Source organism: Schistocerca cancellata, unplaced genomic scaffold (assembly GCF_023864275.1).
Source record: "Schistocerca cancellata isolate TAMUIC-IGC-003103 unplaced genomic scaffold, iqSchCanc2.1 HiC_scaffold_1102, whole genome shotgun sequence".
Classification (NCBI taxonomy): Eukaryota; Metazoa; Arthropoda; class Insecta; order Orthoptera; family Acrididae; genus Schistocerca; species Schistocerca cancellata.
This window is the reverse complement of record NW_026047101.1, coordinates 4,184,801-4,210,448: the sequence shown is the minus strand read 5'-3', so window position 1 is coordinate 4,210,448 and position 25,648 is coordinate 4,184,801. Positions and strand designations below refer to the sequence as shown.

At 53.8% G+C, this 25,648-nt stretch overlaps 19 non-coding genes and 1 pseudogene across 19 annotated transcripts; all 20 read left to right on the top strand.

Moving 5' to 3' along the window:
• The first annotated feature begins 506 nt into the window (after nucleotides 1-506).
• LOC126155972 (5S ribosomal RNA) lies at nucleotides 507-625 on the top strand. Its single transcript, XR_007533392.1, has one exon. It is a non-coding gene; the product is annotated as a 5S ribosomal RNA (ribosomal RNA).
• An 852-nt stretch (nucleotides 626-1,477) lies between these two features.
• On the top strand, nucleotides 1,478-1,596 carry LOC126156001 (5S ribosomal RNA). Its single transcript, XR_007533419.1, has one exon. It is a non-coding gene; the product is annotated as a 5S ribosomal RNA (ribosomal RNA).
• Nucleotides 1,597-2,444: 848 nt separating this feature from the next.
• LOC126155938 (5S ribosomal RNA) lies at nucleotides 2,445-2,563 on the top strand. The gene has a single exon (XR_007533361.1). It is a non-coding gene; the product is annotated as a 5S ribosomal RNA (ribosomal RNA).
• Nucleotides 2,564-3,414: 851 nt separating this feature from the next.
• Nucleotides 3,415-3,533, top strand: LOC126155926 (5S ribosomal RNA). The gene has a single exon (XR_007533350.1). It is a non-coding gene; the product is annotated as a 5S ribosomal RNA (ribosomal RNA).
• An 847-nt stretch (nucleotides 3,534-4,380) lies between these two features.
• On the top strand, nucleotides 4,381-4,499 carry LOC126155971 (5S ribosomal RNA). The gene has a single exon (XR_007533391.1). It is a non-coding gene; the product is annotated as a 5S ribosomal RNA (ribosomal RNA).
• Nucleotides 4,500-5,352: 853 nt separating this feature from the next.
• LOC126156000 (5S ribosomal RNA) lies at nucleotides 5,353-5,471 on the top strand. Its single transcript, XR_007533418.1, has one exon. It is a non-coding gene; the product is annotated as a 5S ribosomal RNA (ribosomal RNA).
• Nucleotides 5,472-6,319: 848 nt separating this feature from the next.
• On the top strand, nucleotides 6,320-6,438 carry LOC126155915 (5S ribosomal RNA). The gene has a single exon (XR_007533339.1). It is a non-coding gene; the product is annotated as a 5S ribosomal RNA (ribosomal RNA).
• An 851-nt stretch (nucleotides 6,439-7,289) lies between these two features.
• LOC126156158 (5S ribosomal RNA) lies at nucleotides 7,290-7,407 on the top strand (annotated as a pseudogene).
• Nucleotides 7,408-14,579: 7,172 nt separating this feature from the next.
• Nucleotides 14,580-14,698, top strand: LOC126155970 (5S ribosomal RNA). The gene has a single exon (XR_007533390.1). It is a non-coding gene; the product is annotated as a 5S ribosomal RNA (ribosomal RNA).
• An 853-nt stretch (nucleotides 14,699-15,551) lies between these two features.
• LOC126155902 (5S ribosomal RNA) lies at nucleotides 15,552-15,670 on the top strand. Its single transcript, XR_007533328.1, has one exon. It is a non-coding gene; the product is annotated as a 5S ribosomal RNA (ribosomal RNA).
• An 845-nt stretch (nucleotides 15,671-16,515) lies between these two features.
• On the top strand, nucleotides 16,516-16,634 carry LOC126156111 (5S ribosomal RNA). Its single transcript, XR_007533522.1, has one exon. It is a non-coding gene; the product is annotated as a 5S ribosomal RNA (ribosomal RNA).
• An 842-nt stretch (nucleotides 16,635-17,476) lies between these two features.
• On the top strand, nucleotides 17,477-17,595 carry LOC126156184 (5S ribosomal RNA). The gene has a single exon (XR_007533585.1). It is a non-coding gene; the product is annotated as a 5S ribosomal RNA (ribosomal RNA).
• An 853-nt stretch (nucleotides 17,596-18,448) lies between these two features.
• LOC126156173 (5S ribosomal RNA) lies at nucleotides 18,449-18,567 on the top strand. Its single transcript, XR_007533574.1, has one exon. It is a non-coding gene; the product is annotated as a 5S ribosomal RNA (ribosomal RNA).
• An 850-nt stretch (nucleotides 18,568-19,417) lies between these two features.
• On the top strand, nucleotides 19,418-19,536 carry LOC126156135 (5S ribosomal RNA). The gene has a single exon (XR_007533544.1). It is a non-coding gene; the product is annotated as a 5S ribosomal RNA (ribosomal RNA).
• An 845-nt stretch (nucleotides 19,537-20,381) lies between these two features.
• On the top strand, nucleotides 20,382-20,500 carry LOC126156088 (5S ribosomal RNA). The gene has a single exon (XR_007533501.1). It is a non-coding gene; the product is annotated as a 5S ribosomal RNA (ribosomal RNA).
• An 842-nt stretch (nucleotides 20,501-21,342) lies between these two features.
• Nucleotides 21,343-21,461, top strand: LOC126155969 (5S ribosomal RNA). Its single transcript, XR_007533389.1, has one exon. It is a non-coding gene; the product is annotated as a 5S ribosomal RNA (ribosomal RNA).
• Nucleotides 21,462-22,303: 842 nt separating this feature from the next.
• Nucleotides 22,304-22,422, top strand: LOC126155968 (5S ribosomal RNA). The gene has a single exon (XR_007533388.1). It is a non-coding gene; the product is annotated as a 5S ribosomal RNA (ribosomal RNA).
• Nucleotides 22,423-23,264: 842 nt separating this feature from the next.
• On the top strand, nucleotides 23,265-23,383 carry LOC126156113 (5S ribosomal RNA). The gene has a single exon (XR_007533524.1). It is a non-coding gene; the product is annotated as a 5S ribosomal RNA (ribosomal RNA).
• An 826-nt stretch (nucleotides 23,384-24,209) lies between these two features.
• LOC126156118 (5S ribosomal RNA) lies at nucleotides 24,210-24,328 on the top strand. The gene has a single exon (XR_007533529.1). It is a non-coding gene; the product is annotated as a 5S ribosomal RNA (ribosomal RNA).
• An 833-nt stretch (nucleotides 24,329-25,161) lies between these two features.
• Nucleotides 25,162-25,280, top strand: LOC126156016 (5S ribosomal RNA). Its single transcript, XR_007533433.1, has one exon. It is a non-coding gene; the product is annotated as a 5S ribosomal RNA (ribosomal RNA).
• Nucleotides 25,281-25,648: the final 368 nt, after the last annotated feature.

Here is a 25,648-nt window from a genome sequence, read left to right as displayed (position 1 = left end):
CGCTGTCATATGGACCACGACCCGAGCGGCAGCGAGCGGCAGTCGAGCAAAGTCGGCACAAGTCGGGACGGGGACAGGGACAGGGATAGGAATGGTGCGAATGCACTGCAAACTACGCAGACACCTGGTGTGAGGCGAGGCGAGGCGAGGCGAGGAAGCCCACATCGCTACCAGTGGGCCCTCCAGCACGACACTGCCACACCCCGCACAGGACCTCCGCTGAACACCAGGGACAAGATGCGTCCTCCGCTAGTGTCGAAGGCTGCACGCGCCCAGCGAATGACAGGGGGTGCAACGAGCAGCAGTGCGTCTCACACACGCGGCGGTGCGCCCGCCAATTCGGCCGTCACTCTGCTGGGACGCCGGGCGCGCCTCCCCGCGCCGTCCTCGAGGAACTGGCGGTTGCGGAAGGAAGCGCTTTCGTCAAATGCGGCCGAAAACTAACATTTTGTGTGTTGGGAGAAAAGCCGAACGCGAATTCTGCCGTGCTCCTACATTAGATGAGCGCCAACGGCCATACCATGATGAATACACCGGTTCTCGTCCGATCACCGAAGTTAAGAATCATCGGGCCCGGCTAGTACTTGGATGGGTGACCACCTGGGAAACCCGGGTGCTGTTGGCTCCCTTCCTGTTTTTTTTTTTGTTATGTCGCCAGCCCAATTTTCAAACCACCTTTCTGTTGTGACAAAGATGCTTCCTTAAGCCTTTTAAACTACTGTAATGGTACGAAAATGCAGTAATTAACTCAGTTTGAGGGAGAATGTGCTAACCAAGTTTGCCAAGAAGACTTTGAAAACGACAAAACAGTACGAATCGGAAGGTTATTTCTGAAATACGTCACCGCCTATTGTTGTGTAGGAGTGTAGAGTTCCAAATTTGATTTGTAACCACGAATTTATTCCTTAGTCGTCTCGTCTCGTCTCGTCTCGTCTCGTCCCGCAGACGTTTGTCGTGCTTGCGCTGTCATATGGACCAAGACCCGAGCGGCAGCGAGCGGCAGTCGAGCAAAGTCGGGACAAGTCGGGACGGGGACAGGGACAGGGATAGGAATGGTGCGAATGCACTGCAAACTACGCAGACACCTGGTGTGAGGCGAGGCGAGGCGAGGCGTGGCGAGGCGAGGTAGCCCACATCGCTACCAGTGGGCCCTCCAGCACGACACTGCCACACCCCGCACAGGCCCTCCGCTGAACACCAGGGACAAGATGCGTCCTCCGCTAGTGTCGAAGGCTGCACGCGCCCAGCGAATGACAGGGGGTGCAACGAGCAGCAGTGCGTCTAACACACGCGGCGGTGCGCCCGCCAATTCGGCCGTCACTCTGCTGGGACGCCGGGCGTGCCTCCCCGCGCCGTCCTCGAGGAACTGGCGGTTGCGGAAGGAAGCGCTTTCGTCAAATGCGGCCGAAAACTAACATTTTGTGTGTTGGGAGAAAAGCCGAACGCGAATTCTGCCGTGCTCCTACATTAGATGAGCGTCAACGGCCATACCATGATGAATACACCGGTTCTCGTCCGATCACCGAAGTTAAGCATCATCGGGCCCGGCTAGTACTTGGATGGGTGACCGCCTGGGAAACCCGGGTGCTGCTGGCTCCCTTCCTGTTTTTTTTTTTTGTTATGTCGCCAGCCCAATTTTCAAACTACCTTTCTGTTGTGACAAAGATGCTTCTTTAAGCCTTTTAAACTACTGAAATGGTACGAAAATGCAGTAATTAGTTTGAGGGAGAATGTGCTAACCAAGTTTGCCAAGAAGACTTTGAAAACGACAAAACAGTACGAATCGGCAGGTGATTTCTGAAATACGTCACCGCCTATTGTTGTGTAGGAGTGTAGAGTTCCAAATTTGATTTGTAACCACGAATTTATTCCTTAGTCGTCTCGTCTCGCTCGTCTCGTCTCGTCCCGCAGACGTTTGTCGTGCTTGCGCTGTCATATGGACCACGACCCGAGCGGCAGCGAGCGGCAGTCGAGCAAAGTCGGGACAAGTCGGGACGGGGACAGGGACAGGGATAGGAATGGTGCGAATGCACTGCAAACTTACGCAGACACCTGGTGTGAGGCGAGGCGAGGCGAGGCGAGGCGAGGCGAGGAAGCCCACATCGCTACCAGTGGGCCCTCCAGCACGACACTGCCACACCCCGCACAGGCCCTCTGCTGAACACCAGGGACAAGATGCGTCCTCCGCTAGTGTCGAAGGCTGCACGCGCCCAGCGAATGACAGGGGGTGCAACGAGCAGCAGTGCGTCTCACACACGCGGCGGTGCGCCCGCCAATTCGGCCGTCACTCTGCTGGGACGCCGGGCGCGCCTCCCCGCGCCGTCCTCGAGGAACTGGCGGTTGCGGAAGGAAGCGCTTTCGTCAAATGCGGCCGAAAACTAACATTTTGTGTGTTGGGAGAAAAGCCGAACGCGAATTCTGCCGTGCTCCTACATTAGATGAGCGCCAACGGCCATACCATGATGAATACACCGGTTCTCGTCCGATCACCGAAGTTAAGCATCATCGGGCCCGGCTAGTACTTGGATGGGTGACCGCCTGGGAAACCCGGGTGCTGTTGGCTCCCTTACTGTTTTTTTTTTGTTATGTCGCCAGCCCAATTTTCAAACCACCTTTCTGTTGTGACAAAGATGCGTCCTTAAGCCTTTTAAACTACTGTAATGGAACGAAAATGCAGTAATTAACTCAGTTTGAGGGAGAATGTGCTAACCAAGTTTGCCAAGAAGACTTTGAAAACGACAAAACAGTACGAATCGGCAGGTGATTTCTGAAATACGTCACCGCCTATTGTTGTGTAGGTGTGTTGAGTTCCAAATTTGATTTGTAACCACGAATTTATTCCTTAGTCGTCTCGTCTCGTCTCGTCTCGTCTCGTCCCGCAGACGTTTGTCGTGCTTGCGCTGTCATATGGACCACGACCCGAGCGGCAGCGAGCGGCAGTCGAGCAAAGTCGGGACAAGTCGGGACGGGGACAGGGACAGGGATAGGAATGGTGCGAATGCACTGCAAACTACGCAGACACCTGGTGTGAGGCGAGGCGAGGCGAGGCGTGGCGAGGCGAGGTAGCCCACATCGCTATCAGTGGGCCCTCCAGCACGACACTGCCACACCCCGCACAGGCCCTCCGCTGAACACCAGGGACAAGATGCGTCCTCCGCTAGTGTCGAAGGCTGCACGCGCCCAGCGAATGACAGGGGGTGCAACGAGCAGCAGTGCGTCTAACACACGCGGCGGTGCGCCCGCCAATTCGGCCGTCACTCTGCTGGGACGCCGGGCGTGCCTCCCCGCGCCGTCCTCGAGGAACTGGCGGTTGCGGAAGGAAGCGCTTTCGTCAAATGCGGCCGAAAACTAACATTTTGTGTGTTGGGAGAAAAGCCGAACGCGAATTCTGCCGTGCTCCTACATTAGATGAGCGCCAACGGCCATACCATGATGAATACACCGGTTCTCGTCCGATCACCGAAGTTAAGCATCATCGGGCCCGGCTAGTACTTGGATGGGTGACCGCCTGGGAAACCCGGGTGCTGTTGGCTCCCTTACTGTTTTTTTTTTTGTTATGTCGCCAGCCCAATTTTCAAACTACCTTTCTGTTGTGACAAAGATGCTTCCTTATGCCTTTTAAACTACTGTAATGGAACGAAAATGTAGTAATTAACTCAGTTTGAGGGAGAATGTGCTAACCAAGTTTGCCAAGAAGACTTTGAAAACGACAAAACAGTACGAATCGGCAGGTGATTTCTGAAATACGTCACCGCCTATTGTCGTGTAGGAGTGTAGAGTTCCAAATTTGATTTGTAACCACGAATTTATTCCTTAGTCGTCTCGTCTCGTCTCATCTCGTCTCGTCTCGTCCCGCAGACGTTTGTCGTGCTTGCGCTGTCATATGGACCACGACCCGAGCGGCAGCGAGCGGCAGTCGAGCAAAGTCGGCACAAGTCGGGACGGGGACAGGGACAGGGATAGGAATGGTGCGAATGCACTGCAAACTACGCAGACACCTGGTGTGAGGCGAGGCGAGGCGAGGCGAGGAAGCCCACATCGCTACCAGTGGGCCCTCCAGCACGACACTGCCACACCCCGCACAGGCCCTCCGCTGAACACCAGGGACAAGATGCGTCCTCCGCTAGTGTCGAAGGCTGCACGCGCCCAGCGAATGACAGGGGGTGCAACGAGCAGCAGTGCGTCTCACACACGCGGCGGTGCGCCCGCCAATTCGGCCGTCACTCTGCTGGGACGCCGGGCGCGCCTCCCCGCGCCGTCCTCGAGGAACTGGCGGTTGCGGAAGGAAGCGCTTTCGTCAAATGCGGCCGAAAACTAACATTTTGTGTGTTGGGAGAAAAGCCGAACGCGAATTCTGCCGTGCTCCTACATTAGATGAGCGCCAACGGCCATACCATGATGAATACACCGGTTCTCGTCCGATCACCGAAGTTAAGAATCATCGGGCCCGGCTAGTACTTGGATGGGTGACCACCTGGGAAACCCGGGTGCTGTTGGCTCCCTTCCTGTTTTTTTTTTTTGTTATGTCGCCAGCCCAATTTTCAAACCACCTTTCTGTTGTGACAAAGATGCTTCCTTAAGCCTTTTAAACTACTGTAATGGTACGAAAATGCAGTAATTAACTCAGTTTGAGGGAGAATGTGCTAACCAAGTTTGCCAAGAAGACTTTGAAAACGACAAAACAGTACGAATCGGAAGGTTATTTCTGAAATACGTCACCGCCTATTGTTGTGTAGGAGTGTAGAGTTCCAAATTTGATTTGTAACCACGAATTTATTCCTTAGTCGTCTCGTCTCGTCTCGTCTCGTCTCGTCCCGCAGACGTTTGTCGTGCTTGCGCTGTCATATGGACCAAGACCCGAGCGGCAGCGAGCGGCAGTCGAGCAAAGTCGGGACAAGTCGGGACGGGGACAGGGACAGGGATAGGAATGGTGCGAATGCACTGCAAACTACGCAGACACCTGGTGTGAGGCGAGGCGAGGCGAGGCGTGGCGAGGCGAGGTAGCCCACATCGCTACCAGTGGGCCCTCCAGCACGACACTGCCACACCCCGCACAGGCCCTCCGCTGAACACCAGGGACAAGATGCGTCCTCCGCTAGTGTCGAAGGCTGCACGCGCCCAGCGAATGACAGGGGGTGCAACGAGCAGCAGTGCGTCTAACACACGCGGCGGTGCGCCCGCCAATTCGGCCGTCACTCTGCTGGGACGCCGGGCGTGCCTCCCCGCGCCGTCCTCGAGGAACTGGCGGTTGCGGAAGGAAGCGCTTTCGTCAAATGCGGCCGAAAACTAACATTTTGTGTGTTGGGAGAAAAGCCGAACGCGAATTCTGCCGTGCTCCTACATTAGATGAGCGTCAACGGCCATACCATGATGAATACACCGGTTCTCGTCCGATCACCGAAGTTAAGCATCATCGGGCCCGGCTAGTACTTGGATGGGTGACCGCCTGGGAAACCCGGGTGCTGCTGGCTCCCTTCCTGTTTTTTTTTTTTGTTATGTCGCCAGCCCAATTTTCAAACTACCTTTCTGTTGTGACAAAGATGCTTCTTTAAGCCTTTTAAACTACTGAAATGGTACGAAAATGCAGTAATTAGTTTGAGGGAGAATGTGCTAACCAAGTTTGCCAAGAAGACTTTGAAAACGACAAAACAGTACGAATCGGCAGGTGATTTCTGAAATACGTCACCGCCTATTGTTGTGTAGGAGTGTAGAGTTCCAAATTTGATTTGTAACCACGAATTTATTCCTTAGTCGTCTCGTCTCGCTCGTCTCGTCTCGTCCCGCAGACGTTTGTCGTGCTTGCGCTGTCATATGGACCACGACCCGAGCGGCAGCGAGCGGCAGTCGAGCAAAGTCGGGACAAGTCGGGACGGGGACAGGGACAGGGATAGGAATGGTGCGAATGCACTGCAAACTTACGCAGACACCTGGTGTGAGGCGAGGCGAGGCGAGGCGAGGCGAGGCGAGGAAGCCCACATCGCTACCAGTGGGCCCTCCAGCACGACACTGCCACACCCCGCACAGGCCCTCTGCTGAACACCAGGGACAAGATGCGTCCTCCGCTAGTGTCGAAGGCTGCACGCGCCCAGCGAATGACAGGGGGTGCAACGAGCAGCAGTGCGTCTCACACACGCGGCGGTGCGCCCGCCAATTCGGCCGTCACTCTGCTGGGACGCCGGGCGCGCCTCCCCGCGCCGTCCTCGAGGAACTGGCGGTTGCGGAAGGAAGCGCTTTCGTCAAATGCGGCCGAAAACTAACATTTTGTGTGTTGGGAGAAAAGCCGAACGCGAATTCTGCCGTGCTCCTACATTAGATGAGCGCCAACGGCCATACCATGATGAATACACCGGTTCTCGTCCGATCACCGAAGTTAAGCATCATCGGGCCCGGCTAGTACTTGGATGGGTGACCGCCTGGGAAACCCGGGTGCTGTTGGCTCCCTTACTGTTTTTTTTTTGTTATGTCGCCAGCCCAATTTTCAAACCACCTTTCTGTTGTGACAAAGATGCTTCCTTAAGCCTTTTAAACTACTGTAATGGAACGAAAATGCAGTAATTAACTCAGTTTGAGGGAGAATGTGCTAACCAAGTTTGCCAAGAAGACTTTGAAAACGACAAAACAGTACGAATCGGCAGGTGATTTCTGAAATACGTCACCGCCTATTGTTGTGTAGGTGTGTTGAGTTCCAAATTTGATTTGTAACCACGAATTTATTCCTTAGTCGTCTCGTCTCGTCTCGTCTCGTCTCGTCCCGCAGACGTTTGTCGTGCTTGCGCTGTCATATGGACCACGACCCGAGCGGCAGCGAGCGGCAGTCGAGCAAAGTCGGGACAAGTCGGGACGGGGACAGGGACAGGGATAGGAATGGTGCGAATGCACTGCAAACTACGCAGACACCTGGTGTGAGGCGAGGCGAGGCGAGGCGTGGCGAGGCGAGGTAGCCCACATCGCTATCAGTGGGCCCTCCAGCACGACACTGCCACACCCCGCACAGGCCCTCCGCTGAACACCAGGGACAAGATGCGTCCTCCGCTAGTGTCGAAGGCTGCACGCGCCCAGCGAATGACAGGGGGTGCAACGAGCAGCAGTGCGTCTAACACACGCGGCGGTGCGCCCGCCAATTCGGCCGTCACTCTGCTGGGACGCCGGGCGTGCCTCCCCGCGCCGTCCTCGAGGAACTGGCGGTTGCGGAAGGAAGCGCTTTCGTCAAATGCGGCCGAAAACTAACATTTTGTGTGTTGGGAGAAAAGCCGAACGCGAATTCTGCCGTGCTCCTACATTAGATGAGCGCCAACGGCCATACCATGATGAATACACCGGTTCTCGTCCGATCACCGAAGTTAAGCATCATCGGGCCCGGCTAGTACTTGGCTGGCTGCCCGCCTGGCAACACCTCGGTGCCGAGCGAGCAGTACTTCCGCGTGCGACTTGGCCGGCGGCGCCTCGCGTGTCGTCTGCTTCCTCTGCCTCGTGGCTTGTGTTTATACCTGACTGTAAGTAATGGAAATGATATACGATGATAGTGAGGAAAGACAGAATAACGTACAATGTGAGTTTGATCGATCCGTTGATAAACCATCGGCATTCGAAATTCACCGTTGGCTATTAGAGGACTTGATGTTAAGGCATGATGACGTTCTTGGCATACAGTTTGATACGTTCCTTAATTCGGTGTTTTTGAAATTGAGATCTCCTGATATGTGTGATACTGTTGTGTCTGTCAATGACGGCGTGCGTAAATTTCGACATCTTGACGGTAAAATTAGTAATGTGACTGTGTCGCACGCCGGCTTTGGCGTTAGGCAAATTCGTATCTTTAACTTGCCTTTTGAAATACGGAATGATACTATTTCACGTTATTTGCGTCCGTACGGTACCGTTTTGTCAGTGATTAAGGAAAAGTGGTCCTCCGCATATTTGTTTCAAGTCGAAAACGGTGTGCGGAGTGTGAAAATGGTTGTCAGACAACACATTCCGTCCTTTATTCTGGTTAACGGCCACCGTGCGTTTGTGACTTATAGTGGACAGCCTCAAACTTGTTCATTTTGTAGTGGCGTTGGTCATTACCGGCAGGACTGTCCTAAACGTAAACGGCCTGCTCAATTACCGATCGATGACGGTTTTCGCGGGGACAGCTTTGCCTCTGTCGCTGCTACGGTCTTAGGTACAGCCCCCCCCGCACCCGCGCGCCGCGTGGCCGATGCTAACCTAGCTGACGCCGCGGTTGCCATGGATGTGTCCACTCCCGATTGTGACCTTGCTTCTGTGTCTGCTGTTTCCGCGCCTGCTACGGCTACCGTGCAGGCTGACGAAAGTTTGTCTTTACCACGTGTTTCACTTGCGTCTGTGTCCGACCCCATGCCCGCGTCGGCGACTGATGTAGTGTCGGAACCTGTTTCGCAGCCTGTTACGGTATCGGAATCTTTTGATACGTTGCCTGCCTCAGTTGACATAGCTGCCGGTGCTCCTGTTCACACTGCTGTTGTGGAATCGCGGGAAATTTTTGTGGCTCCGAAACCGCGGCGTGATGAACTTCCGTCTCGCAGTTCTAGCAGGCAACGTGCTCGTAGTGTTGGTCGGTCGCCCTCCTCTGACAGGGGGTCTACACGACAGGACCGCAGTCCGTCTCCAGTTGACCGTTCGCCCGCCGCTTCCCGGCAGTCGCGGGTTGGTCGGCAGGACTCACAACAGCGTGTCGCGCGTCGGGACCCACGTGCAGACCGCGAGCGGCGGCCGTCTCCGGCTTCCGGCTGCGGGCGTCAGACACAGCAATCACAACCACAACAGCCTGCCGCTTCTCGCCCTTCGCTGCCCGACGATCTCAGCGTTGCCGATCAGAAGCGTGATGTCGCTGTTCGACATTTACGCACCGTTTTAAGTCAGCAGCCCACTGGTGACGGTTCCGTTGTGCCGACCGACACAGCTTCGGCTGTGGCGACGCCGCCATTGCCGACGAAACGGAAGGCTGAAGACACCCACCAGCGTCGGGTTTGTCCTTCTGCCCTTGAGCGTGTGCCGACCTCTTCTTCCGACGTGGAGATGCCCGTCGTTGATCCTTTGTCGGCAGCCTCCGGTGGCACAGATTCTGGGACCGCGTCCACCCCCACTTCCGTCCCCCCCACTGACTGGGCGGCGGATGTGGAAGGTGGTGCGGAGACTTAGTGATTTCTTTGTTGTCCCTTAATCCAGTTGACGGGAATTACACCCGTCTTTTTCGAGAACTTTTTATCCTTTTTGGTGGCTGAAATTCCGTCAATGTCTGCTGTCTGTTTTTTATGAGGAGTTTTTTGTGCTTGTGTCTTTTAATTGTGTATGGCGCCTGAGCGCTGTTCGTGGAATATTTTAACTATCACTGTTATTCTCTGTTGTTCCCTCTTCCAGTTGACGGGAATCAATTCAGTCTTTTTAGAGAAAATTTTATCCTTTTTGGTGGCTGAAATTCCGTCCATGTTTGCTGTTTGTTTTTAAATGAGGAGCGTTTTGTGCTTGTGTATTTTAATTGTGTATGGAGCCTGAGCGTTGTTCGTGGAATATTTTAACTATCAATGTCAACAAGTTGAGTAACCCGCACAAGTTGTCGGCTTTGCTCACTTTTTTACATGACTCCCACTGTCATGTGGCATTTTTACAGGAAGTTACGCGTCAGGCTCTGTTGTTTTTACTTGACGCTTCTGATTTTACTGTCGTTGATAATATAATGTCCGACGAACAGACTGGTACTGCTATCTTAATCCGTCCTGAATTCGATGTTAGCAATATTGAAATATTGCCAAATGGCCGCGCTATAGCATGTACCGTCAATGGTCTTGCCTTTGTCAATGTGTATGCTCATGCCGGTGACAAGCCAGCGCGGAATAAATTTTATGGTCAGGATCTCTGTCCACTTCTCCATCGTAATCATACTGACTTAGTGATCGGTGGTGATTTTAATGCTGTGATTGATGGTCGAGATCAGGAGCCGCGTCCTAACTGGTGCCAGGAATTACGTACGTTGGTTGACAGTTTTCGGCTCCGCGACACGTGGCGTGTGCTGCATCCGGACAAGACGCATTTCACCCACTTTTACGCCACCGGTCACAGTCGCTTGGACAGGATCTATGTGTCTTCGCCGCTCGCCGCCCACGTCCGGAAGGCGGACGTGTTGCCGGTTATTTTTTCAGACCATTGCGGTTACATGTGTCAACTCTTTCTGCCGCGTGCGCGCCCTCCTCGGCGCAGCAATATTTGGAAATTTAACTGTAGCCTTTTGGACGATGCCAGTCTAACGTCTCAATTTACTGCGTTGTGGCGCCAGCTCTTGCGTGGTAAGGGAGATGGCGGCAGTACTATCGGGTGGTGGGTGGCGGTCGCCAAGCCGGCTATTCGGCGTTTTTTAATTGATTTTAGCCGCGATGCGGCGCATTGGCGTCGGTCGACGGCACGTTTTTACCAGGATTGTTTAAAGGATATCGCTCAGCGAGTCGCGACGTCACCTGAGTTGCTTCCGGTTTTTAATCAATTCAAAGCCAAGCTCCTCGATGATCTACGTCGGAAGGGTGTTGGGACTATCGCGCGGAGCCAACCGGTGGGTGACGTGGAAGGGGAGCCGCTCTCTCTCTACCACCTGAGCAGGGAGCGCCGGCGGCGCGAGCGGTTGGCCATCCGTAAATGGGTCCAGCGAGATGGCACGTCCACATCCGATGGTGCGGCCATTGAGCGAGAAGTTCACGCGCACTTTGAGACGCTCTTTCGACAGGTTGACGTCGACGCCGGGGCGCTGCGCGATTTTTTGCAGAGGGTCCCACGTGTGTTAACACGACAAGATAGGGCCAGTTTAAATGAACCTTTTACCCTTGATGACTTAGATACAGCTGTGAAACGGAGTCCTCGGGGCCGGTCCCCTGGACTGGACGGGATTCCCGCGGAATTTTATTTAAAATTTTTCAGTCTTTTAAGTGATGTTTTAATTGCCATTATGAATGAGGTCCATAACGGCGTTGCTATTCCTGCGGAATTTTCAGAAGGGCGCATTGCCCTCGTTCCGAAATCGACCGCCACCCCAAATCTCGACAATGTCCGTCCTATAACCTTGCTGAACGCCGACTATAAAATTATAGCGCGGTGTATCACGCACAGGTTGACGGACGTTATGCCAAAGGTGGTGAGTGACCATCAGACTTGCGCTGTCAGGGACCGTAACATATTCGATGCTGTTCTGGCGTACCGGGATTGTATCGGATATGTAAAAAGTCACAGGCTCCGGACGGCTGCGATAATGCTGGTCGACTTCAAAAACGCTTTCGATCGGATTAGTCACACCTATCTGCGGCAGGTCTTGGTCGGTTTCGGATTTGGTCCTAAACTGACGACGATGGTGTATAATATTTTAAGGAATGCCACGTCACGGGTTGTAATAAACGGAATTCCCAGTCGTGTTATACCTATTAGCCGCTCAGTTCGCCAGGGCTGCCCCTTGTCTATGTCGCTCTTCGCTTTGGCTTTGGATCCGCTCCTCCGCTGTATCGCCCAGGAATGTCGGGGCATTCGCATTGGTGGCGATCAGCTGATCTGTAGAGCGTATGCAGACGACCTCGGCGTGTTCCTTGATCAGCCAGAGGACATTAACAGGCTGCATGGTGTTTTACAGCGATTTGAGAGGGCGACGGGGGCTATCGTGAATCCTCGGAAGACTGTTTTGCTCCCTCTTACACCTCGCCTGCGTACTGCTCGCGGCGACTGGTTTTGTGTCAAGCAACGACAGACAGTGCTCGGTGTCATTCTGACCGACAATCTGCAGCGTATGGAAGCTCTGAATTGGCGGTCCACGCTGTATAAGGTTAGGGCCGTTGCGAAACTGTATGCCTCTCGGAATTTGGCGCTCCGTCAACGGGTGGCCCTTATTAACACGCAGATTTTGGCCAAAGCGTGGTATCTGGCACAAGTCCTACCTGTGCCGAAACAACTGGAACGGGCCCTTCAACAGGCGGTCTATTGGTTGCTATGGAAGGGTGACATTTTTAAGGTCTCCCTGGCAACCTGTACCTTGAGTCTGGCGGAGGGGGGGCTGGGTTTCGTTGACTTTCGCAACAAGTGTGCGGCGCTCTTCGTAAAGCGGACTACCGTGGTGCTTGACAAGGGGCCGTGCAGTCCGACGGCTGCCTTGTTCCGTGCGTACCGCCCGCCATCGGTGATTGCTCCGGTCTCGATCAGTCATATTCCGTCCACTTTGAACTTCGTACGCCGGTATTATGTGTATAACAGCTATCTGGTGCTCGGCGATGTCCGTGCGTGCAATGTCGGTGACATTATTCGCGCTCTTCGGGGATCGCCGAGCAGGAATACATGGGAGTATCGGCTACCTCAGCACGACTGGCGGATGGTGTGGCGGAACCTCGCCACCGCCGTTATTCCTGCTGACGTTCACGGAACATGGTATAAAGTGGTCAACCGCACAATTCCGACTAATGCTAAGCTGCACTCTATCGGTCTGATTCCTTCGGGTGTCTGTGATTCGTGTCCTGAGGAGGACACTATCGAACACCGATTCGAGTGTCGGAAATTCCGTGTTGTTTGGGACATTGCGTGTGACATGGTGCGTTTAATCAACAGAGTGGACAGGCGGCAGGTGACAGCTTTGGACGCCATCGTGCCTCAGTGTGTAGCGTATCCGGCCACCAAACGGAATGCTACTCTTTGGATTTTGGGACACACGGTTTATTGTATTTTCGCCCTGAAATTGACTGATGCCGTCGACTTTCTGTCTTACCTGTGGGCGGAACATCATTTGACCCTTGGTCGACAGGCTTATTCCTCGATTTTTGCCAATTTTTTGCATGTCGCCTTGGCCCATGCATTCACTAAATTGTCACTTTCCTGATACGACTCTATACCCAATCATGACATTTTTCTTTTTCCTATCTGATACTACTGCCAATATTCCTGTTGGCGTTTATGACGAACCCTTGCTTACCACCGGTCTTCCTTTCTTGGGTAATGATTTTATGGCTTGGTAAAGTTGTGTTTCTAATGGACCGTACATTAACGAAACCGTACACATGACCTACATTTATGTGAATGGCGCTTTGTCCGTCAAAAGTTCTTTTATGTTTGCTTTACTTTCTGTTCCTCCTTTCTTTCTTTCTTGTTATTTGTTCCTTTCTCGCGGCGACTGAGGGGGCCGAGTCGCGGTGATCATTTTCTCACAGTTGGTGTGTGTCTGAATGTGGGACTCTTTCCTATTGCTATGCGTCGACGTTTGTTTTATTCTCCATGTACCATCCGTCGGCCGTTAGCGGAGACATGTTTACTTTCGGACTTTCTTTTATTTGCGGTGGATTTCCTTTTTTTTTGGTGGATGCCACGTGACTGTTGCTTTGACGGGTTGTCATTGTTGTAGATCACTGTCGATGCCAGTTGCCACGGCGTCCAGTAGCCACTTTTGTTTCTATTATTTGGCATGCAGTCTGGAAGACGGATTACCTTGCGTTTCTTTCTTATCTTGGCGGATGCATATTCCTTTCTGATATTTGTAGTGGAAACCCACAGCATATATTCACGCCAGCACACCTCGCCGATGAAGGCAACTTTTGGAGGGCGTAAATCAGAAGCTCTTGATAAGTCAACAGCACCTTTATAGCTCGAGAGGCTCGCCAAGAGAAGGCGTTTTGTGGAGAGCGAAAAGGTCGGGCTATAAGGGGAGATGGGAGAAAAAAAAAAAAAAAAAAAAAAAAAAAAAAAAAAGGTGCTGTTGGCTCCCTTACTGTTTTTTTTTTTGTTATGTCGCCAGCCCAATTTTCAAACTACCTTTCTGTTGTGACAAAGATGCTTCCTTATGCCTTTTAAACTACTGTAATGGAACGAAAATGTAGTAATTAACTCAGTTTGAGGGAGAATGTGCTAACCAAGTTTGCCAAGAAGACTTTGAAAACGACAAAACAGTACGAATCGGCAGGTGATTTCTGAAATACGTCACCGCCTATTGTCGTGTAGGAGTGTAGAGTTCCAAATTTGATTTGTAACCACGAATTTATTCCTTAGTCGTCTCGTCTCGTCTCATCTCGTCTCGTCTCGTCCCGCAGACGTTTGTCGTGCTTGCGCTGTCATATGGACCACGACCCGAGCGGCAGCGAGCGGCAGTCGAGCAAAGTCGGCACAAGTCGGGACGGGGACAGGGACAGGGATAGGAATGGTGCGAATGCACTGCAAACTACGCAGACACCTGGTGTGAGGCGAGGCGAGGCGAGGCGAGGAAGCCCACATCGCTACCAGTGGGCCCTCCAGCACGACACTGCCACACCCCGCACAGGCCCTCCGCTGAACACCAGGGACAAGATGCGTCCTCCGCTAGTGTCGAAGGCTGCACGCGCCCAGCGAATGACAGGGGGTGCAACGAGCAGCAGTGCGTCTCACACACGCGGCGGTGCGCCCGCCAATTCGGCCGTCACTCTGCTGGGACGCCGGGCGCGCCTCCCCGCGCCGTCCTCGAGGAACTGGCGGTTGCGGAAGGAAGCGCTTTCGTCAAATGCGGCCGAAAACTAACATTTTGTGTGTTGGGAGAAAAGCCGAACGCGAATTCTGCCGTGCTCCTACATTAGATGAGCGCCAACGGCCATACCATGATGAATACACCGGTTCTCGTCCGATCACCGAAGTTAAGAATCATCGGGCCCGGCTAGTACTTGGATGGGTGACCACCTGGGAAACCCGGGTGCTGTTGGCTCCCTTCCTGTTTTTTTTTTTTGTTATGTCGCCAGCCCAATTTTCAAACTACCTTTCTGTTGTGACAAAGATGCTTCCTTAAGCCTTTTAAACTACTGTAATGGTACGAAAATGCAGTAATTAACTCAGTTTGAGGGAGAATGTGCTAACCAAGTTTGCCAAGAAGACTTTGAAAACGACAAAACAGTACGAATCGGAAGGTTATTTCTGAAATACGTCACCGCCTATTGTTGTGTAGGAGTGTAGAGTTCCAAATTTGATTTGTAACCACGAATTTATTCCTTAGTCGTCTCGTCTCGTCTCGTCTCGTCTCGTCCCTCAGACGTTTGTCGTGCTTGCGCTGTCATATGGACCACGACCCGAGCGGCAGCGAGCAGCAGTCGAGCAAAGTCGGGACAAGTCGGGACGGGGACAGGGACAGGGATAGGAATGGTGCGAATGCACTGCAAACTACGCAGACACCTGGTGTGAGGCGAGGCGAGGCGAGGCGTGGCGAGGCGAGGTAGCCCACATCGCTACCAGTGGGCCCTCCAGCACGACACTGCCACACCCCGCACAGGCCCTCCGCTGAACACCAGGGACAAGATGCGTCCTCCGCTAGTGTCGAAGGCTGCACGCGCCCAGCGAATGTCAGGGGGTGCAACGAGCAGCAGTGCGTCTAACACACGCGGCGGTGCGCCCGCCAATTCGGCCGTCACTCTGCTGGGACGCCGGGCGTGCCTCCCCGCGCCGTCCTCGAGGAACTGGCGGTTGCGGAAGGAAGCGCTTTCGTCAAATGCGGCCGAAAACTAACATTTTGTGTGTTGGGAGAAAAGCCGAACGCGAATTCTGCCGTGCTCCTACATTAGATGAGCGCCAACGGCCATACCATGATGAATACACCGGTTCTCGTCCGATCACCGAAGTTAAGCATCATCGGGCCCGGCTAGTACTTGGATGGGTGACCGCCTGGGAAACCCGGGTGCTGTTGGCTCCCTTACTGTTTTTTTTTTGTTATGTCGCCAGCCCAATTTTCAAACTACCTTTCTGTTGTGACAAAGTAGCTTCCTTATGCCTTTTAAACTACTGAATGGAACGAAAATGCAGTAATTAACTCAGTTTGAGGGAGAATGTGCTAACCAAGTTTGCCAAGAAGACTTTGAAAACGACAAAACAGTACGAATCGGCAGGTGATTTCTGAAATACGTCACCGCCTATTGTCGTGTAGGAGTGTAGAGTTCCAAATTTGATTTGTAACCACGAATTTATTCCTTAGTCGTCTCGTCTCGTCTCATCTCGTCTCGTCTCGTCCCGCAGACGTTTGTCGTGCTTGCGCTGTCATATGGACCACGACCCGAGCGGCAGCGAGCGGCAGTCGAGCAAAGTCGGCACAAGTCGGGACGGGGACAGGGACAGGGATAGGAATGGTGCGAATGCACTGCAAACTACGCAGACACCTGGTGTGAGGCGAGGCGAGGCGAGGCGAGGAAGCCCACATCGCTACCAGTGGGCCCTCCAGCACGACACTGCCACACCCCGCACAGGCCCTCCGCTGAACACCAGGGACAAGATGCGTCCTCCGCTAGTGTCGAAGGCTGCACGCGCCCAGCGAATGACAGGGGGTGCAACGAGCAGCAGTGCGTCTCACACACGCGGCGGTGCGCCCGCCAATTCGGCCGTCACTCTGCTGGGACGCCGGGCGCGCCTCCCCGCGCCGTCCTCGAGGAACTGGCGGTTGCGGAAGGAAGCGCTTTCGTCAAATGCGGCCGAAAACTAACATTTTGTGTGTTGGGAGAAAAGCCGAACGCGAATTCTGCCGTGCTCCTAAATTAGATGAGCGCCAACGGCCATACCATGATGAATACACCGGTTCGCGTCCGATCACCGAAGTTAAGAATCATCGGGCCCGGCTAGTACTTGGATGGGTGACCACCTGGGAAACCTGGGTGCTGTTGGCTCCCTTCCTGTTTTTTTTTTTGTTATGTCGCCAGCCCAATTTTCAAACTACCTTTCTGTTGTGACAAAGATGCTTCCTTAAGCCTTTTAAACTACTGTAATGGTACGAAAATGCAGTAATTAACTCAGTTTGAGGGAGAATGTGCTAACCAAGTTTGCCAAGAAGACTTTGAAAACGACAAAACAGTACGAATCGGAAGGTGATTTCTGAAATACGTCACCGCCTATTGTTGTGTAGGAGTGTAGAGTTCCAAATTTGATTTGTAACCACGAATTTATTCCTTAGTCGTCTCGTCTCGTCTCGGCCCGCAGACGTTTGTCGTGCTTGCGCTGTCATATGGACCACGACCCGAGCGGCGGCTTGCGGCAGTCGTGCAAAGTCGGGACAAGTCGGGACGGGGACAGGGACAGGGATAGGAATGGTGCGAATGCACTGCAAACTACGCAGACACCTGGTGTGAGGCGAGGCGAGGCGAGGCGTGGCGAGGCGAGGTAGCCCACATCGCTACCAGTGGGCCCTCCAGCACGACACTGCCACACCCCGCACAGGCCCTCCGCTGAACACCAGGGACAAGATGCGTCCTCCGCTAGTGTCGAAGGCTGCACGCGCCCAGCGAATGACAGGGGGTGCAACGAGCAGCAGTGCGACTAACACACGCGGCGGTGCTCCCGCCAATTCGGCCGTCACTCTGCTGGGACGCCGGGCGTGCCTCCCCGCGCCGTCCTCGAGGAACTGGCGGTTGCGGAAGGAAGCGCTTTCGTCAAATGCGGCCGAAAACTAACATTTTGTGTGTTGGGAGAAAAGCCGAACGCGAATTCTGCCGTGCTCCTACATTAGATGAGCGCCAACGGCCATACCATGATGAATACACCGGTTCTCGTCCGATCACCGAAGTTAAGCATCATCGGGCCCGGCTAGTACTTGGATGGGTGACCGCCTGGGAAACCCGGGTGCTGTTGGCTCCCTTACTGTTTATTTTTTTTGTTATGTCGCCAGCCCAATTTTCAAACTACCTTTCTGTTGTGACAAAGATGCTTCCTTATGCCTTTTAAACTACTGTAATGGAACGAAAATGCAATAATTCACTCAGTTTGAGGGAGAATGTGCTAACCAAGTTTGCCAAGAAGACTTTGAAAACGACAAAACAGTACGAATCGGCAGGTGATTTCTGAAATACGTCACCGCCTATTGTCGTGTAGGAGTGTAGAGTTCCAAATTTGATTTGTAACCACGAATTTATTCCTTAGTCGTCTCGTCTCGTCTCGTCTCATCTCGTCCCTCAGACGTTTGTCGTGCTTGCGCTGTCATATGGACCACGACCCGAGCGGCAGCGAGCAGCAGTCGAGCAAAGTCGGGACAAGTCGGGACGGGGACAGGGACAGGGTTAGGAATGGTGCGAATGCACTGCAAACTACGCAGACACCTGGTGTGAGGCGAGGCGAGGCGAGGCGTGGCGAGGCGAGGTAGCCCACATCGCTACCAGTGGGCCCTCCAGCACGACACTGCCACACCCCGCACAGGCCCTCCGCTGAACACCAGGGACAAGATGCGTCCTCCGCTAGTGTCGAAGGCTGCACGCGCCCAGCGAATGACAGGGGGTGCAACGAGCAGCAGTGCGTCTAACACACGCGGCGGTGCGCCCGCCAATTCGGCCGTCACTCTGCTGGGACGCCGGGCGTGCCTCCCCGCGCCGTCCTCGAGGAACTGGCGGTTGCGGAAGGAAGCGCTTTCGTCAAATGCGGCCGAAAACTAACATTTTGTGTGTTGGGAGAAAAGCCGAACGCGAATTCTGCCGTGCTCCTACATTAGATGAGCGCCAACGGCCATACCATGATGAATACACCGGTTCTCGTCCGATCACCGAAGTTAAGCATCATCGGGCCCGGCTAGTACTTGGATGGGTGACCGCCTGGGAAACCCGGGTGCTGTTGGCTCCCTTACTGTTTTTTTTTTGTTATGTCGCCAGCCCAATTTTCAAACTACCTTTCTGTTGTGACAAAGATGCTTCCTTATGCCTTTTAAACTACTGAATGGAACGAAAATGCAGTAATTAACTCAGTTTGAGGGAGAATGTGCTAACCAAGTTTGCCAAGAAGACTTTGAAAACGACAAAACAGTACGAATCGGCAGGTGATTTCTGAAATACGTCACCGCCTATTGTCGTGTAGGAGTGTAGAGTTCCAAATTTGATTTGTAACCACGAATTTATTCCTTAGTCGTCTCGTCTCGTCTCGTCTCATCTCGTCCCTCAGACGTTTGTCATGCTTGCGCTGTCATATGGACCACGACCCGAGCGGCAGCGAGCAGCAGTCGAGCAAAGTCGGGACAAGTCGGGACGGGGACAGGGACAGGGTTAGGAATGGTGCGAATGCACTGCAAACTACGCAGACACCTGGTGTGAGGCGAGGCGAGGCGAGGCGTGGCGAGGCGAGGTAGCCCACATCGCTACCAGTGGGCCCTCCAGCACGACACTGCCACACCCCGCACAGGCCCTCCGCTGAACACCAGGGACAAGATGCGTCCTCCGCTAGTGTCGAAGGCTGCACGCGCCCAGCGAATGACAGGGGGTGCAACGAGCAGCAGTGCGTCTAACACACGCGGCGGTGCGCCCGCCAATTCGGCCGTCACTCTGCTGGGACGCCGGGCGTGCCTCCCCGCGCCGTCCTCGAGGAACTGGCGGTTGCGGAAGGAAGCGCTTTCGTCAAATGCGGCCGAAAACTAACATTTTGTGTGTTGGGAGAAAAGCCGAACGCGAATTCTGCCGTGCTCCTACATTAGATGAGCGCCAACGGCCATACCATGATGAATACACCGGTTCTCGTCCGATCACCGAAGTTAAGCATCATCGGGCCCGGCTAGTACTTGGATGGGTGACCGCCTGGGAAACCCGGGTGCTGTTGGCTCCCTTACTGTTTTTTTTTTGTTATGTCGCCAGCCCAATTTTCAAACTACCTTTCTGTTGTGACAAAGATGCTTCCTTATGCCTTTTAAACTACTGAATGGAACGAAAATGCAGTAATTAACTCAGTTTGAGGGAGAATGTGCTAACCAAGTTTGCCAAGAAGACTTTGAAAACGACAAAACAGTACGAATCGGCAGGTGATTTCTGAAATACGTCACCGCCTATTGTCGTGTAGGAGTGTAGAGTTCCAAATTTGATTTGTAACCACGAATTTATTCCTTAGTCGTCTCGTCTCGTCTCATCTCGTCTCGTCTCGTCCCGCAGACGTTTGTCGTGCTTGCGCTGTCATATGGACCACGACCCGAGCGGCAGCGAGCGGCAGTCGAGCAAAGTCGGCACAAGTCGGGACGGGGACAGGGACAGGGATAGGAATGGTGCGAATGCACTGCAAACTACGCAGACACCTGGTGTGAGGCGAGGCGAGGCGAGGCGAGGAAGCCCACATCGCTACCAGTGGGCCCTCCAGCACGACACTGCCACACCCCGCACAGGCCCTCCGCTGAACACCAGGGACAAGATGCGTCCTCCGCTAGTGTCGAAGGCTGCACGCGGCTAGCGAATGACAGGGGGTGCAACGAGCAGCAGTGCGTCTCACACACGCGGCGGTGCGCCCGCCAATTCGGCCGTCACTCTGCTGGGACGCCGGGCGCGCCTCCCCGCGCCGTCCTCGAGGAACTGGCGGTTGCGGAAGGAAGCGCTTTCGTCAAATGCGGCCGAAAACTAACATTTTGTGTGTTGGGAGAAAAGCCGAACGCGAATTCTGCCGTGCTCCTACATTAGATGAGCGCCGACGGCCATACCATGATGAATACACCGGTTCGCGTCCGATCACCGAAGTTAAGAATCATCGGGCCCGGCTAGTACTTGGATGGGTGACCACCTGGGAAACCCGGGTGCTGTTGGCTCCCTTCCTGTTTTTTTTTTTGTTATGTCGCCAGCCCAATTTTCAAACTACCTTTCTGTTGTGACAAAGATGCTTCCTTAAGCCTTTTAAACTACTGTAATGGTACGAAAATGCAGTAATTAACTCAGTTTGAGGGAGAATGTGCTAACCAAGTTTGCCAAGAAGACTTTGAAAACGACAAAACAGTACGAATCGGAAGGTGATTTCTGAAATACGTCACCGCCTATTGTTGTGTAGGAGTGTAGAGTTCCAAATTTGATTTGTAACCACGAATTTATTCCTTAGTCGTCTCGTCTCGTCTCGGCCCGCAGACGTTTGTCGTGCTTGCGCTGTCATATGGACCACGACCCGAGCGGCGGCTTGCGGCAGTCGTGCAAAGTCGGGACAAGTCGGGACGGGGACAGGGACAGGGATAGGAATGGTGCGAATGCACTGCAAACTACGCAGACACCTGGTGTGAGGCGAGGCGAGGCGAGGCGTGGCGAGGCGAGGTAGCCCACATCGCTACCAGTGGGCCCTCCAGCACGACACTGCCACACCCCGCACAGGCCCTCCGCTGAACACCAGGGACAAGATGCGTCCTCCGCTAGTGTCGAAGGCTGCACGCGCCCAGCGAATGACAGGGGGTGCAACGAGCAGCAGTGCGTCTAACACACGCGGCGGTGCTCCCGCCAATTCGGCCGTCACTCTGCTGGGACGCCGGGCGTGCCTCCCCGCGCCGTCCTCGAGGAACTGGCGGTTGCGGAAGGAAGCGCTTTCGTCAAATGCGGCCGAAAACTAACATTTTGTGTGTTGGGAGAAAAGCCGAACGCGAATTCTGCCGTGCTCCTACATTAGATGAGCGCCAACGGCCATACCATGATGAATACACCGGTTCTCGTCCGATCACCGAAGTTAAGAATCATCGGGCCCGGCTAGTACTTGGATGGGTGACCACCTGGGAAACCCGGGTGCTGTTGGCTCCCTTCCTGTTTTTTTTTTTGTTATGTCGCCAGCCCAATTTTCAAACCACCTTTCTGTTGTGACAAAGATGCTTCCTTAAGCCTTTTAAACTACTGTAATGGTACGAAAATGCAGTAATTAACTCAGTTTGAGGGAGAATGTGCTAACCAAGTTTGCCAAGAAGACTTTGAAAACGACAAAACAGTACGAATCGGAAGGTTATTTCTGAAATACGTCACCGCCTATTGTTGTGTAGGAGTGTAGAGTTCCAAATTTGATTTGTAACCACGAATTTATTCCTTAGTCGTCTCGTCTCGTCTCGTCTCGTCTCGTCCCGCAGACGTTTGTCGTGCTTGCGCTGTCATATGGACCACGACCCGAGCGGCAGCGAGCGGCAGTCGAGCAAAGTCGGCACAAGTCGGGACGGGGACAGGGACAGGGATAGGAATGGTGCGAATGCACTGCAAACTACGCAGACACCTGGTGTGAGGCGAGGCGAGGCGAGGCGAGGAAGCCCACATCGCTACCAGTGGGCCCTCCAGCACGACACTGCCACACCCCGCACAGGCCCTCCGCTGAACACCAGGGACAAGATGCGTCCTCCGCTAGTGTCGAAGGCTGCACGCGCCCAGCGAATGACAGGGGGTGCAACGAGCAGCAGTGCGTCTCACACACGCGGCGGTGCGCCCGCCAATTCGGCCGTCACTCTGCTGGGACGCCGGGCGCGCCTCCCCGCGCCGTCCTCGAGGAACTGGCGGTTGCGGAAGGAAGCGCTTTCGTCAAATGCGGCCGAAAACTAACATTTTGTGTGTTGGGAGAAAAGCCGAACGCGAATTCTGCCGTGCTCCTACATTAGATGAGCGCCAACGGCCATACCATGATGAATACACCGGTTCTCGTCCGATCACCGAAGTTAAGAATCATCGGGCCCGGCTAGTACTTGGATGGGTGACCACCTGGGAAACCCGGGTGCTGTTGGCTCCCTTCCTGTTTTTTTTTTTGGTATGTCGCCAGCCCAATTTTCAAACTACCTTTCTGTTGTGACAAAGATGCTTCCTTAAGCCTTTTAAACTACTGTAATGGTACGAAAATGCAGTAATTAACTCAGTTTGAGGGAGAATGTGCTAACCAAGTTTGCCAAGAAGACTTTGAAAACGACAAAACAGTACGAATCGGAAGGTTATTTCTGAAATACGTCACCGCCTATTGTTGTGTAGGAGTGTAGAGTTCCAAATTTGATTTGTAACCACGAATTTATTCCTTAGTCGTCTCGTCTCGTCTCGTCTCGTCTCGTCCCTCAGACGTTTGTCGTGCTTGCGCTGTCATATGGACCACGACCCGAGCGGCAGCGAGCAGCAGTCGAGCAAAGTCGGGACAAGTCGGGACGGGGACAGGGACAGGGATAGGAATGGTGCGAATGCACTGCAAACTACGCAGACACCTGGTGTGAGGCGAGGCGAGGCGAGGCGAGGAAGCCCACATCGCTACCAGTGGGCCCTCCAGCACGACACTGCCACACCCCGCACAGGCCCTCCGCTGAACACCAGGGACAAGATGCGTCCTCCGCTAGTGTCGAAGGCTGCACGCGCCCAGCGAATGACAGGGGGTGCAACGAGCAGCAGTGCGTCTCACACACGCGGCGGTGCGCCCGCCAATTCGGCCGTCACTCTGCTGGGACGCCGGGCGCGCCTCCCCGCGCCGTCCTCGAGGAACTGGCGGTTGCGGAAGGAAGCGCTTTCGTCAAATGCGGCCGAAAACTAACATTTTGTGTGTTGGGAGAAAAGCCGAACGCGAATTCTGCCGTGCTCCTACATTAGATGAGCGCCAACGGCCATACCATGATGAATACACCAGTTCTCGTCCGATCACCGAAGTTAAGAATCATCGGGCCCGGCTAGTACTTGGATGGGTGACCACCTGGGAAACCTGGGTGCTGTTGGCTCCCTTCCTGTTTTTTTTTTGTTATGTCGCCAGCCCAATTTTCAAACTACCTTTCTGTTGTGACAAAGATGCTTCCTTAAGCCTTTTAAACTACTGTAATGGTACGAAAATGCAGTAATTAACTCAGTTTGAGGGAGAATGTGCTAACCAAGTTTGCCAAGAAGACTTTGAAAACGACAAAACAGTACGAATCGGAAGGTGATTTCTGAAATACGTCACCGCCTATTGTTGTGTAGGAGTGTAGAGTTCCAAATTTGATTTGTAACCACGAATTTATTCCTTAGTCGTCTCGTCTCGTCTCGGCCCGCAGACGTTTGTCGTGCTTGCGCTGTCATATGGACCACGACCCGAGCGGCGGCTTGCGGCAGTCGTGCAAAGTCGGGACAAGTCGGGACGGGGACAGGGACAGGGATAGGAATGGTGCGAATGCACTGCAAACTACGCAGACACCTGGTGTGAGGCGAGGCGAGGCGAGGAAGCCCACATCGCTACCAGTGGGCCCTCCAGCACGACACTGCCACACCCCGCACAGGCCCTCCGCTGAACACCAGGGACAAGATGCGTCCTCCGCTAGTGTCGAAGGCTGCACGCGCCCAGCGAATGACAGGGGGTGCAACGAGCAGCAGTGCGTCTAACACACGCGGCGGTGCGCCCGCCAATTCGGCCGTCACTCTGCTGGGACGCCGGGCGTGCCTCCCCGCGCCGTCCTCGAGGAACTGGCGGTTGCGGAAGGAAGCGCTTTCGTCAAATGCGGCCGAAAACTAACATTTTGTGTGTTGGGAGAAAAGCCGAACGCGAATTCTGCCGTGCTCCTACATTAGATGAGCGTCAACGGCTATACCATGATGAATACACCGGTTCTCGTCCGATCACCGAAGTTAAGCATCATCGGGCTCGGCTAGTACTTGGATGGGTGACCGCCTGGGAAACCCGGGTGCTGCTGGCTCCCTTCCTGTTTTTTTTTTTTTGTTATGTCGCCAGCCCAATTTTCAAACTACCTTTCTGTTGTGACAAAGATGCTTCTTTAAGCCTTTTAAACTACTGTAATGGTACGAAAATGCAGTAATTAGTTTGAGGCAGAATGTGCTAACCAAGTTTGCCAAGAAGACTTTGAAAACGACAAAACAGTACGAATCGGCAGGTGATTTCTGAAATACGTCACCGCCTATTGTTGTGTAGGAGTGTAGAGTTCCAAATTTGATTTGTAACCACGAATTTATTCCTTAGTCGTCTCGTCTCGCTCGTCTCGTCTCGTCCCGCAGACGTTTGTCGTGCTTGCGCTGTCATATGGACCACGACCCGAGCGGCAGCGAGCGGCAGTCGAGCAAAGTCGGGACAAGTCGGGACGGGGACAGGGACAGGGATAGGAATGGTGCGAATGCACTGCAAACTACGCAGACACCTGGTGTGAGGCGAGGCGAGGCGAGGAAGCCCACATCGCTACCAGTGGGCCCTCCAGCACGACACTGCCACACCCCGCACAGGCCCTCCGCTGAACACCAGGGACAAGATGCGTCCTCCGCTAGTGTCGAAGGCCGCACGCACCCAGCGAATGACAGGGGGTGCAACGAACAGCAGTGCGTCTCACACACGCGGCGGTGCGCCCGCCAATTCGGCCGTCACTCTGCTGGGACGCCGGGCGCGCCTCCCCGCGCCTTCCTCGAGGAACTGGCGGTTGCGGAAGGAAGCGCTTTCGTCAAATGCGGCCGAAAACTAACATTTTGTGTGTTGGGAGAAAAGCCGAACGCGAATTCTGCCGTGCTCCTACATTAGATGAGCGCCAACGGCCATACCATGATGAATACACCGGTTCTCGTCCGATCACCGAAGTTAAGCATCATCGGGCCCGGCTAGTACTTGGATGGGTGACCGCCTGGGAAACCCGGGTGCTGTTGGCTCCCTTCCTGTTTTTTTTTTTTTTGTAATGTCGCCAGCCCAATTTTTAAACTACCTTTCTGTTGTGACAAAGATGCTTCCTTAAGCTTTTTAAACTACAGTAATGGTACGAAAATGCAGTAATTAACTCAGTTTGAGGGAGAATGTGCTAACCAAGTTTGCCAAGAAGACTTTGAAAACGACAAAACAGTACGAATCGGCAGGTGATTTCTGAAATACGTCACCGCCTATTCTTGTGTAGGAGTGTAGAGTTCCAAATTTGATTTGTAACCACGAATTTATTCCATAGTCGTCTCGTCTCGTCTCGTCTCGTCCCGCAGACGTTTGTCATGCTTGCGCTGTCATATGGACCACGACCCGAGCGGCAGCG